This window comes from Megalobrama amblycephala, linkage group LG14 (genome assembly GCF_018812025.1).
Source record: "Megalobrama amblycephala isolate DHTTF-2021 linkage group LG14, ASM1881202v1, whole genome shotgun sequence".
Taxonomy (NCBI): Eukaryota; Metazoa; Chordata; class Actinopteri; order Cypriniformes; family Xenocyprididae; genus Megalobrama; species Megalobrama amblycephala.
In genome coordinates this window covers 50,773,303-50,785,378 of record NC_063057.1, presented here as the reverse complement: position 1 = coordinate 50,785,378, position 12,076 = coordinate 50,773,303, and the positions used below count along the sequence as shown (strand labels likewise).

The window sequence follows — 12,076 nt, the reverse complement described above, 5'->3', positions numbered from 1 at the left end:
TCAGTTGTCATGCAGCCTACTCCACACTCTCATTCTGCATTTCTCTGCTACACTGGATTACTACTGCACTAGTTATTTTAAAACAAACAAAAAAAAAAAATAGCAACACATCTGAGAATAGAACAACCCCACTGGCATGAACAACACACACTTGTGTCATTCCCATTATTTGAATTTTCTTCAGGAGAAAACGTCCTCTTTAGGACGCTCATTCTTTGCATGCAGGCAGAATCACAGCAGAGACAAGAAACAAGAAGCAGAGAGAATATGTGATGACTTTCTTAAAAGTTGGGGTTTAGGCCAAAAGTTCTTGATCAGCAACCTGGAAAGAAAATATTTGAGTAGACTACAGTTTGGGAGATATCATTAGAAAACATAATGTTATTATTGACTGTTACGCTGATGGTACTCAGCTATGTATTTCTTTGCGGCCCAACAAAACATTCCAATTCACAAAACGAACGCAATGCAGTCGATATAAAAAATTGGATGACTAGTAATAAAAAACAGAGGTTTTATCATTGGGCCAAAAACCTCCACACACAATAACATAGAATACTCTGTCAAGTCTTTGTCATCAGTTAGGAACCTGGGACCTTGATTGAGTTCACTAAGGCCTAATTTTGGCTAATCTAAGCCCTGTCTGTGAATCAAACCTTATTAGGACATTCAAGTAGCTTTTATAAACTTGTCTTCGAAAAAAAACATTATTGGTGTGCATCTGGAGACAAAACAATGGCACTGACATATCAGTGCCATTTATCTTACCATTTATCAAAATCCATTTACACTGCAATAACAATTATGTTATGAGATTAATGTTCTAAATATAACATTTTGAATAGAGAAATATGAAACTAAACCTTCATTCATCATTCAACATGTCCTCTAACCAATACGCCCATATAAGTCGTTTGTCACTTCCCTGAAATACGACCCATATGAGCGTTTACTATCGACAACAGGACACTTTCATTTTAATGGAATGCATCATATTTCGGGTTTCGCAATGCTCCATTGGTAGAGTATTGCAATATACAACAATATGCAATCATGTGATCATGGGTTTGATCCCAGGGAACGCATGTGCTCATGAAGTGTATGTGCACTGTAAATCACTAAGGGTAGGTTTAGGTTTAGGGCAGGTGTAGTCGTTAATAAAAAAAAAAAAATTGTTTTGCTAAATGGAAATAGGAAAAATGGTGGGTGGGTAAGGGTCCGTGTAAAAAAAAGTCCATACATTGCATTTAAATGAACACGCATTTTGATTGGTAACAATGGTCATACGTCATTTCATGACGACAGACATAACACGACACTGTCATTTAATTTTACGCCAGCTAGAGGGCGGATGACTTTAAAACATACGTAAATATATGTTGTAATAAGGTGTTTGAAAAAAGACTGATAGGGTAGTTTTTTGGAGGAGGAGAGTCTTTTAGACTCTCCAACTTTTTACACTCACAAACTTCCCTAAGAACTTCCTCTCGGGGGAATCCCCACCACCATTTTGAAGTGCGTTCAACTTCATTTTGCCAAATGGCAAGGGAAGTTTATTTGGACAGACCCTCAACCCCTTGATTTTGACAGAGGGAGCAAGTCTACTCAATATCAGGCACTTCAGGCAAATCTATAGACAACAACGCAACACGATTGTGACATCACAGCATAACGCGTTTAATTTAACCCCATCCTACACAACTCCTGTGTATGATATTGGAGTTATTTTGACATTCAACAGCATAGATACCTTAAAGGGTTAGTTCACCCAAAAATGAAAATTCTGTCATTAGTTACTCACCCTCATGTCATTCCAAACCCATTTGTTCATCTTTGGAACACAGATTAAATGAAATCTGAGAGCTCTCTGACCCCTCTGTAGACAGCAATTTAATTACCACTTTCAAGGCCCAGAAAGGAAGTAAAGACATCGTTAAAATAGTCCATATGACTTCAATTTGGCATATTATCATGCTACTACATTTCTCTCCAATACAGTAGGAAATTAAATGAAATGTGGGGGAACCCTTTGTCACATTTTGCAGTCATGCAATATTCGAGAAAATCAGAATCAGAATGAGCTTTATTTGGAATTTGTTGTGATTTTCAGGAGCTTGTTGATTTCTGGTTATATACAGTACATTCATACATACATTGGTGCATACGTATATATAAATATACAAGAGAATATAAATAACATTTAAATAAGTAAGATTCAGAAAAATAAGAATAAAAAAAAAAATTAAAAAACGATAAAGTAATATACACCAAGGTCAAAACATACATATATGTGCATCATGTTGTATATACAACTGTTGTATAAATAAAAATATGTATTTACATGTATGTGTTTATTACCTAATACTCAGGTGTCAAAAACGCCATAAGAGTACTGAATTATGAATTATAAAAACAGGTAATTGTGTGCTAGCTATTTAAGGTAGAGATAGCCTAGAGGACGAAATTGTTTTTATGCCTAGATGTTCACAGAGATCTGTAATGTCTGCCTGAAGTGTGGCCTGAGTGAGAGGAGTCTTATCTCTGTTAACATTGAGGCCAGTCTTCTCTTGCTTCTGCTGTTTATTGTGGGAGAGAAGTACAAGGTCGTCAGCAAAGTCGGATTCACAAGGTCCACTGAATTCTGTTCCTTCACTGTAGTGAATTCCTTCATGATTCAGTCAATGGCAAAAAGAAACAGGAAGGGTGACAACAGGCATTCTTGTCTAACTTCTGTTTTCACCTGGAAGCTGTTGGTGAGTTGCTCTCCTTGAAATCCAAGATTTTCTAATCAGGTTAACCATAGTGTCGATGGAGCCTCCAAAGGGTCTCTCAATCCAACCTGTCAAATGCCTTTTCATAGTCGACAAAGTTGATATACAAGGAGGAATTCCACTCCAGGGATTGTTCAACTATGATGCAGTGCATTGCGATCTGGTCAGTGTGTGATCTATTCTGCTGGAAAACTGCTTGTTGATCTCAATACCCTTCCTTCCTTCCTTCCTTCCTTCCTTCCTTCATAGTTCTTTGCAGATTGTAGTCTAAGAAATTCTATGTACAAGTTTTTGGTCCAGTGAGTACCTCAGTCTTATTTGAATTTAATTTAAGGAAAATTACTGGTCATCCAATGTTTTACTTCTTTAACACTCTGTCAATTTGGATTTCATCTGGTCATGATGAAATATGTAACTGAGTATCATCGGCATAGCAGTGAAAACTAATTCCATGTTTTCTTATAATATTACCTAGTGGCAGCATATATATTGAAAATAGCAGAGGGCCTAACACAAATCCTTGCGGCACTCCATAATTTACTAACGTTATCTTAGATTTTTCCCCGTTTAAATAGACAAAATTGTGACGGTCTGATAGGTACGACCTAAACCACCTTAATGCCTGTCCCTGAATAACAGTGTAATTTTAATATAATAAAAATAATTTTAATAATAATTCCTTACATTTATATAGCACTTTTCTGGGTACTCAAAGCGCTTTACATATGGAAGGGGGAATCTCTTCAACCACCACCAATGTGCAGCATCCACCTGGATGATGTGACGGCAGCCATATTGTGCCAGAACGCCCACCACACACCAGCTTATTGGTGGAGAGGAGACAGAGTGACAGGCCAATCAGTATATGAGGATGATTAGGAAGCCATGATTTATTTTGTGAGGAATTGGGAAAGGTTGATTGGTCATATGTATTGGGTTGTAAGGATGTTGATAAAGCTTGGGTGTGTTTTAAGGAATTATTTTGTCAGGTTTTAGATAGGGTAGCTCCTGTTAAGAAAGTAAGAGTTAAACAACGATCAGAACCTTGGATCTCTAATGAAATATTAGGTCGGCTGAAATTAAGGAATGACTGTTTTAAGAAGTATAAGAATGATTTGGAAGTTAGTAGTTTTGAGCTTTATAAATTAAGAAGAAATGAGGTTAGGGATATGATAAGAGAAGCAAAAAGAAATTATTTTAAGGATAAGATAAATGAAAATAGACATGAACCAAAAAAGCTTTGGGGAGTGTTAAAGAATTTAGGTTATTCAAATGCGGTAAATATGAAGTCTTCAAAATTTAATATAAAGGTGGAGGAGAATTTAATTTCTAATCCAAAAGAAGTTGCTGACATTTTTAATCAGTATTTTATATCATTAGCTAGTAAATTATATAATTATCTTCCAGGAAGACCTGATATTTATAATGAAAAGCAAGTGCAGTCTTTTTATTGGCAGCGTGGAATTATTCAGGATTCCTTTAAGTTGAGATCAATTACTGAAAGTGACGTTTTTAAATGTATAAACAAATTAAAAATAAATAAGGCTCCTGGGATTGATAATATTTCGGCTAAATTTTTTAGGGATTCCGCTAGAGTAACTGCTCCTTATGTATCATATATTTTTGTAACGAATGTAGCGGTTCGTACAGTTATTAATTAATTTATGGATGAAATATGAATATAATAATTCAGGTTATTAATAAATTATGATTCATATATCAACCCAACGGGGAATTAAACATATATTGTGAATCAATTACAACGAATTATAATCAATTACATATATGATTAGTTCTGGTTTAATAATTATCTAGAGAAACTGTTCGTTTGTCCAGCAAACTAAGTCCCTCACAGAATATTATAAACAGAGTTATTTCCTGGCCATGAAAATAACTAAAGCATAAAGCGATCGAAAAACGTTAAAGTGACCTGGTCTTCAGTTGAAAGAACAACAGAACAATCGAGCATGAATTATGTGTTTAATATATGCAGCTACGGCTACCGAGATTATACGTCAAAAATATATACAGAAGTATACACATATATATACACGAGTGAGAATGAAGAAAAGACATGGAAAGAAAGATGATCAAAGGATGGCAAATTACACAGTTAACGTAAACCCTTTTGAGAGAGAGAGAGCCAGCACAGAAATCAGTTTAGACAAATTCAGATAAATGATAATACTTGCTTATTGGTTCAAGTCCGTGTGTAGCAGTTTCAATGCGCCTGGCTGGGTTGGTCCTTTCAGAGAGGGTTTCTCCGGCGGGGTTTTCAAAAGAGGTTTAAGCTTAAGTAACTTAGCCGAAGAGAGAGAGAGAGAGTCTAAAGAAGTGGTCCTCCCGAACTGCGCGCGTGGTTGGGAAGCGCGGTCACCTGAGGCGTCCGTGCACGAGGTGCTCGTGAGTCAGTCGGGAGACAAAGGAGAAGAAGAAGAGCAGCGCGAAGAGACCAGAGAGAGCGAAGGTGTGTGTCGTTGTCTTTATGGAAACCCAAGCTAACACACCTCCTGAATTGTAGCAGCCAATAGAGGCGCAGCACTATTTGGCGGCAAAGTTGCTTTGTTTGGTCTCCTAGCTGAATTTGCATACTTACTGCCCATCAGATCGGAATTCGAGATGGAGTGGGTTCTTCACAGGATCATTAAACACATAGAAAAATGCATTTGTCCGTTTTGTGACATGTCTCAATGAATAGCTCGAGTCCGGAGCTTTGAAACGAGATCAAACTCGATAGGTCAGAAAGGCATAGAAACCAAGTTATGGTTTACAGACAAAATTATATCGTTAAAATGCACACTAGCACAAATACACTCATTTAAACACTAGGAAACATGCATAGGCTCTAAAATATATCATATATATATATTCCAGCATAGTGGTAGTTCACATATACAGTTAAAAATGTATGATTGTGTGTTTCTGTATGTGCCTGTGTGTGTGCTTTTGTGTGTTCCTGTGTGTGTGGGGTGTTGGAATGTGGATCTGGTCAGTCTCTGAGGGGGGGGGTGCTCCTTTTGAAGTCACCAAAGAGAGGAAGTTGGACTTTACTGTTTACCATCGCTTGTCCACAAAAGTGTCAAGTGGGCTTATCTTATGGCAGACTATGCGGAGCCGAGATGGTTTTATAACCCAGTCCAGCATGCTAAAAGCGTTCTGAACATTCCCAAGTTTATTGATTATCCTGATACGTGTGCATATGCTACATTTTAAACTTATCAGTTCAGCAAGGTAAAATACCAAGAGAGTTTAAAAGTGCTAGAGTTATACCATTATATAAAAAAGGGTTGTAAGTTAAATATGGCTAATTATAGGCCTATTTCTGTCTTAGGTGTGGTGTCTAAGATTATGGAAAGACTTATTTATGACCAGATTGAAAGTTATATTCGTAAAAGTAATATCTTGTACGATTTACAGTCTGGGTTTAGGCCTTTACATTCAACAGAAACTTGTTTATTATATATGACAGATAAAATAAGGAAAGCGGTTGACAATGGAAAATATTGTGGGATGGTTATGTTGGACCTTCAGAAGGCATTTGATACCGTAGACCATAAAATTTTAATGTACAAGTTAAAGGCTGTTGGGTTTGATGAGAAATCCCTCAGGTGGGTTCAGTCCTACCTTGATGAAGTCAGAGGGTTGATATTAAGGGTATATTATCTAGTCCTTTATTTATTAATTGTGGAGTTCCTCAAGGAAGTATATTAGGTCCCTTATTTTTTCTTTTATATATAAATGACCTTAAAGTAGCATGTTCAGAGGAACTTTTTCTTTATGCTGATGATGCAGCAGTTTTAGTGTTTCATCATGATAAGGGGGTCTTAGAGGAAATAATGAATTCACAGTTACAAGAGATGTCCAAATGGTTTTTAGATAATAAGCTTTCCCTACATGCAGGCAAAACTGAGGCCATTCTCTTTGCATCTAAAAGGAAATTGAATAAGGATGGTACTTTTTTCATTAAGATTAACAATATGGAAATAGAGGCAAAAAATGTAGTAAACTATTTGGGTTGTTTAATAGATAATAAATTATCAGGTGATCTTATGGCTAGAAAGGTATTTACAAAAATATGTGGTAAAATTTAAGTTTTTAGCTAGGCAAGCTGACTTATTGGATGTTCAGTCCTTAAAATTGTTGGCAGGAGCCTTGATTCAGCCCCATTTTGATTATGCTACCTCCTTCTGGTACAGTAGTTGTTCTCAAGGTATGAAAGATAAATTGCAAAAGGCTCAAAATAAATTAGTTAGAATTATTTTAAAAGTGCATTCACGAACACACTTGTATAGTGAATCATTTAAGGAGTTGGGTTTATTGACTGTGGAAAAAAGGGTGCTTTTTTTAAAATTGGGTATGACTCATAAAATTGTTAATAATGTAGTTCCAAGTTATTTAGAAAATTATTTTTACATGGTGAGACAACAGCATTCCTATGGTACTAGGGGTAGAAATTTTAATATTTGTCCATACAAATTGAAAAGTTTGGTAGGGAAGAATACTTTTCTATATACACTCAAAAAAATGATTCTTGCCACTATTTGAAATTAAGCAAAAAAATCTAATAAAACATATTTAAAAACTAATAAAAATACCTATTATTACTCCAAATTACTTTTATACAATATGAATGAAATGGATACAAGACCAACCTGATCAAATTACATAAACTATACTTAATTTGTTGCCATAAGGCGCAAATGCAAGTGTTGCGCATGCTCACTGAAGTCTGAGTTCAAAAAACAACATCTGAAGGCGCAATGGCGATCTACTGTCTGACTCAGCGAAAAGGAGGATTTGGATGAATAGATGTGGATGTTTTACAAGGTAAGATATGTTTATTAATGATTTAAACTTAAACAATAACCATTTTTATGTTTATTCTATCTTGTTTTCTTAGTTTTAGCGTGAAGGCGCATTTTTGCTAAAGCGAATTGACCGTTATTAACTTTTATTTTAGGTCTTCTCATCTGTAAAAGGAGTAATATATGTAACTGTGCTCATTTTAAGATAACGTTATGCTGTCGACTTGACGGTGCACCGTGCATCATATTCCCATTTAGATAGATTACGAGTTATTATTATAATTATTTTTTTAATAACAGATTCGTCATTTCAGCGTTCTTTGCTAACGTTTTGCTTTGCAAATAAGCCAAAACGTTGCTCAAACACACTTCATTATTGTAACTTATACGTTATCTACGTTAATGAATACGTTATCTATCTATTATATTGTCTTCCACGTATTTGTAAATTTGATCATTTCGAGATATGTATTCAACTGACTGTGTACTTTTACAAGTAAGTTATATATATAAATACCTGCTTTGTTATCTCGATGTGCATTTTACTTTGCTTGAAATATAGTTTTGAAATATACCAAAACATTGACAGAGTGTGTTTGTCATTCAACTGTATATAAACTAAAAAAAAAAAAAAAAAATCCTGTTAAAAGTCGTGTCCATGAAAGGGAACATGAATTCTTTTCAAGTCGTAATTTCATTAAAAATATATAAATAATAATAATAAAGTGTATGTCATCTTTACTATTTCAGAAACCTCATCAGTGGGACAATAACTCAATTATGGTATGTGTAATATTTTTTCATATTTCTTGTATTAAAACTAAAATTTACTCGTTTCATTTCTTTGTAAAATTGTTGATGTCGATTTTCTGTTTTTTGACTTTCAGATATGTGAGTTTTGTGGAAACGTAAAGTGTGTGGAAGAAGCATCACAGAAGTATCCAATATGTTTAAGTAACTGAAACATTCTAAGATTAAACTTGGACATTTTGAGGAGAGATTCAGTCAACCTGTTCACAGTAAATTAAGTAAGTGTTTTTGTTATTTACATTAGATTTTTTTTGTAAATTACTATAGTTTCCTCTACAGTAGGCCTCCATCTCTTCCTTCTTCCTTTTTTCCTCTCAGATAAAAGCGGAATTAATGCGGATAACGACTGTGCCACTTCTGTCAACGTTCATAGCAGCTGGACAGATACACTGTTAATCAAATTAAAGTTTTCAGCAGCAAAGGAGCTTCTGGACAAAAGATATCACACACATTGCAGTTGCAGACAAGGTGTGGTAAATTGCGTTACCGTTCTTTGGAACTAATTACAAAGATTGAACTATAATCATTCACTGTTTTTAATATTGTGTCATATTTTTCAGTGCGAAGATATACACTTCAAATGAGACTGTGTTATAAAGAGTCTGTGTGTGTATCTCAATGGGGACATTACAACACTTCCAGTTCTCCAGAATTCTTCCAGAATTCCAGGTTTGTACTGTATATATTTTTTTGTAATGACCTACACATATAGTATAATGCTGTGTGCTGCCAATATTTCAGTGAAACTAAACAAGGTGTTATATTTATTCATTCATTCATTTACTTGCTTAGGACTGCAATCCTGAAGGAACTGATGGAGGAATTTCTGAGACTACTCTGGGCCATTTTGTGACCCTTAAAGAAAGCGCTGAGGATGAGCCAGTGGATGTTGGTGTAGCAACAGAGGGTTTAAAACTACTACAACACTTAGGAGTTTTTCCTTTGGATGCTGTTTGCTGTTTGGATTGATCTACGCAATCAAGCTATGCTCCGAGTCTCAAATTCACTTTTGAATTCTTCCAGAAGGTACTGATGAATTTAGATTTTAGGACATCACATAGATGTTTCGATCCACTGGAAGGACTTAGAAACTTTGAAACCTAAGAAACATTGAATTGAAGACTATGATCGATGACACTATGAACCAATGACACTAACTCAAATCAAGAGACTACATCTAATGCACCTTATGGCTTCCTCTAACTCTGATATTTTTAAAGGGTTAATTCACCTAAAAATGAAATTTCTGTCATTAATTACTCACCCTCATGTCGTTCCACACCCGTAAGACCTTTGTTCATCTTTGAAACACAAAGTAGGTTATTTTTGATGAAATCCGTGAGCTATCTGACCTCAGATAGACTGCAACACAACTACCACTTTCAAGACCCAGAAAGGTAGTAAAGGCATTGTTAAAATAGTCAATGTGACTGCAGTGGTTCAACCTTAATGTTATGAAGTGACAAGAATACTATTTGAGTGCAAAAAAAAAAAAACGACTCTCTTTCCTTCTATGTCAGTCTCCTACGCAGTTGACGTTGTACACACATAATATCTTAATTTGTGTTCTGAAGATTAATCAAGGTCTTAGGGGTTTGGAGCAAAATTAGGGTGAGTAATTAATGAAAGAAATTAAATTTTTGGGTGAACTAACCCTTTAACAGAGATGTTAGCCCTTGTGCTATTCCTTGTCCAGGAAGTTAACTTGTGAGTAGGACACTTGGGCTGCTGAATGTCTAAATGCTGAAATGTGACAGATAACAGAAAACCTGTTATATGTAAAGTCAAATATAATTCCTCAGATTGCTTTTCTTTTTTCCCCAAGTGTCCTGATTGTTTTTTGTTTTTTTTTACACATTTACAAGGAATGTAACCATTTACTGTTATGTTTCAAGTTTCAGACAAGCAAAAGCACAAACTGACTACCATACTATGCAGAGAGATCGCAATGTTACCTTAAATATATGAAAATAATGCTTGATGTTGAAATTTGGTTCCTTGTTGATCTATGAACTTTTTGGCACTCAGACTTAAAACTAAAAAGTCAAACAAGGAGCCATAACCATTGTGTTAGTTTCGGAGAAAGCACAAAACTGCTGTAAACTGTTGTCTTAACTTGTGAAATACTGCATTATGTTCTATTTTTTGTCAGATTGGATGTTTCTTATTATTCCTGCAGCAATTGAGACAATAAATTTTTATGAATGTAACATGTGTTTGACCATTTATTTAATATAAATAAATTAATTTAAGGTAGTTATATAAAGCAAGTAAGAATAAGTTATATTAAAAGAGTAAGTTTTATGTATTACACAAGCTTAAATTGCAGTTCATCAGTTAACATAACCTTTATTTAATTAATTCAAGTCAACTGAACATGATGGGGAAGCTTAAGTAAAAGTTAGCTTTTTTACATTGGATTTATGTGATTAAAATGGATGGAAATTGTATATGCAATTGAATTACATAAGTTTTCATTTTTGGGGTTAAATATTTAGTGCTATTGAATGGAATAAATTATCAGCGTCATTAAAGGGAGTAAAAGATTTTGGGAGATTTAAAAGTTTGGTAAAAAGATGGTTGTTTGGTGATATAAGCTAGCTTGCTTTGTGGCGTGTCTATTGTCATAAGTGAATGTATTTTTATTTTATATGTTTTTTAAGTTGATTGGGAGATACTGTTGCTCTGTTACTTCTGTATGTAGCCTCTATTCTTTATATTAACATCGAGGGCCGCAATGGAAATAAGCCAGTGGCTTTATTGTGTTTTATCCTCGACAGTTTTTTATGGTGTATGGGATACTTATTTTGTACAATTTTTATAAAGGCTTGTCAAATAAAAACTAACTAACTAACTAACTATGGACATAGGCCAATGGGCAAACTTGGCCAAGATGTCGGGGTTACACGGACATCTTGGGTGTCTTGGGTGTCACCGACTGATGGGTTCAACAGTATCTAATGTACTAAAGAAAATGGTGCACATACTGCTAGTCATATCCTCAAGTTCATTTGTGTGTTTGGGTAAACTGAGCAGCTGAGACAAATCAGGCAGGTTATTTGTGAATTTATCTATATTTGTCAGGAGAATTGTTCTACCTAATCGATAACGCGGCGTAATATGGCAAAAATCAGCAGTATGCACTGCAGTATGCATGTTACAAGGTAGTGATCAGTGACATCACTTTGCAGTAGAATTTCTATATCGTTAGGATTGGTTCCATGTGATATAATTAAATCTAGTGTATGATTAAGACGGTGAGTGGGTCTGGTGACATTTTGTTTGACCCCAAAGGAGTTTAGTAGGTCTCTAAATGCAGCCTATATACTACACACTGCAGTAAGAGTTATAGTATGCCATTCCAGACATAGCCAGAAAGAAACTGCAATAACATCCCCTCCATCAGTAAAACCATCACAGTTATGCTTTTGACACAGACCTACACAGAACATAATCTCACATGCTGAAGTAAGTGACAAGCTTGCATGTGCAGAATAATGCATTATTCAGACCTAAGCGCACCTGCTGATATCCATTAGTACATCTCAGAGACCTGTGCCATCAGAGGAGGGCCACTGGGGGCTAGCAGCTAATTAGGGCACTTCAACTCTGTAAAAGTCATTTGATGACACTGATGTGAGAGATTGATATTCATGCTTCACCTCACTCTCCGTCCACTCAAGCATGCTG

At 35.3% G+C, this 12,076-nt stretch overlaps 1 long non-coding RNA gene across 1 annotated transcript; it reads left to right on the top strand.

Annotated features, from left to right (window-relative positions):
- Positions 1–7,112: 7,112 nt before the first annotated feature.
- Positions 7,113–10,596, top strand: LOC125244775. Its single transcript, XR_007179378.1, has 6 exons — positions 7,113–7,598; positions 8,327–8,359; positions 8,464–8,604; positions 8,705–8,854; positions 8,947–9,055; positions 9,179–10,596. It is a non-coding gene; the product is annotated as an uncharacterized LOC125244775 (long non-coding RNA).
- Positions 10,597–12,076: the final 1,480 nt, after the last annotated feature.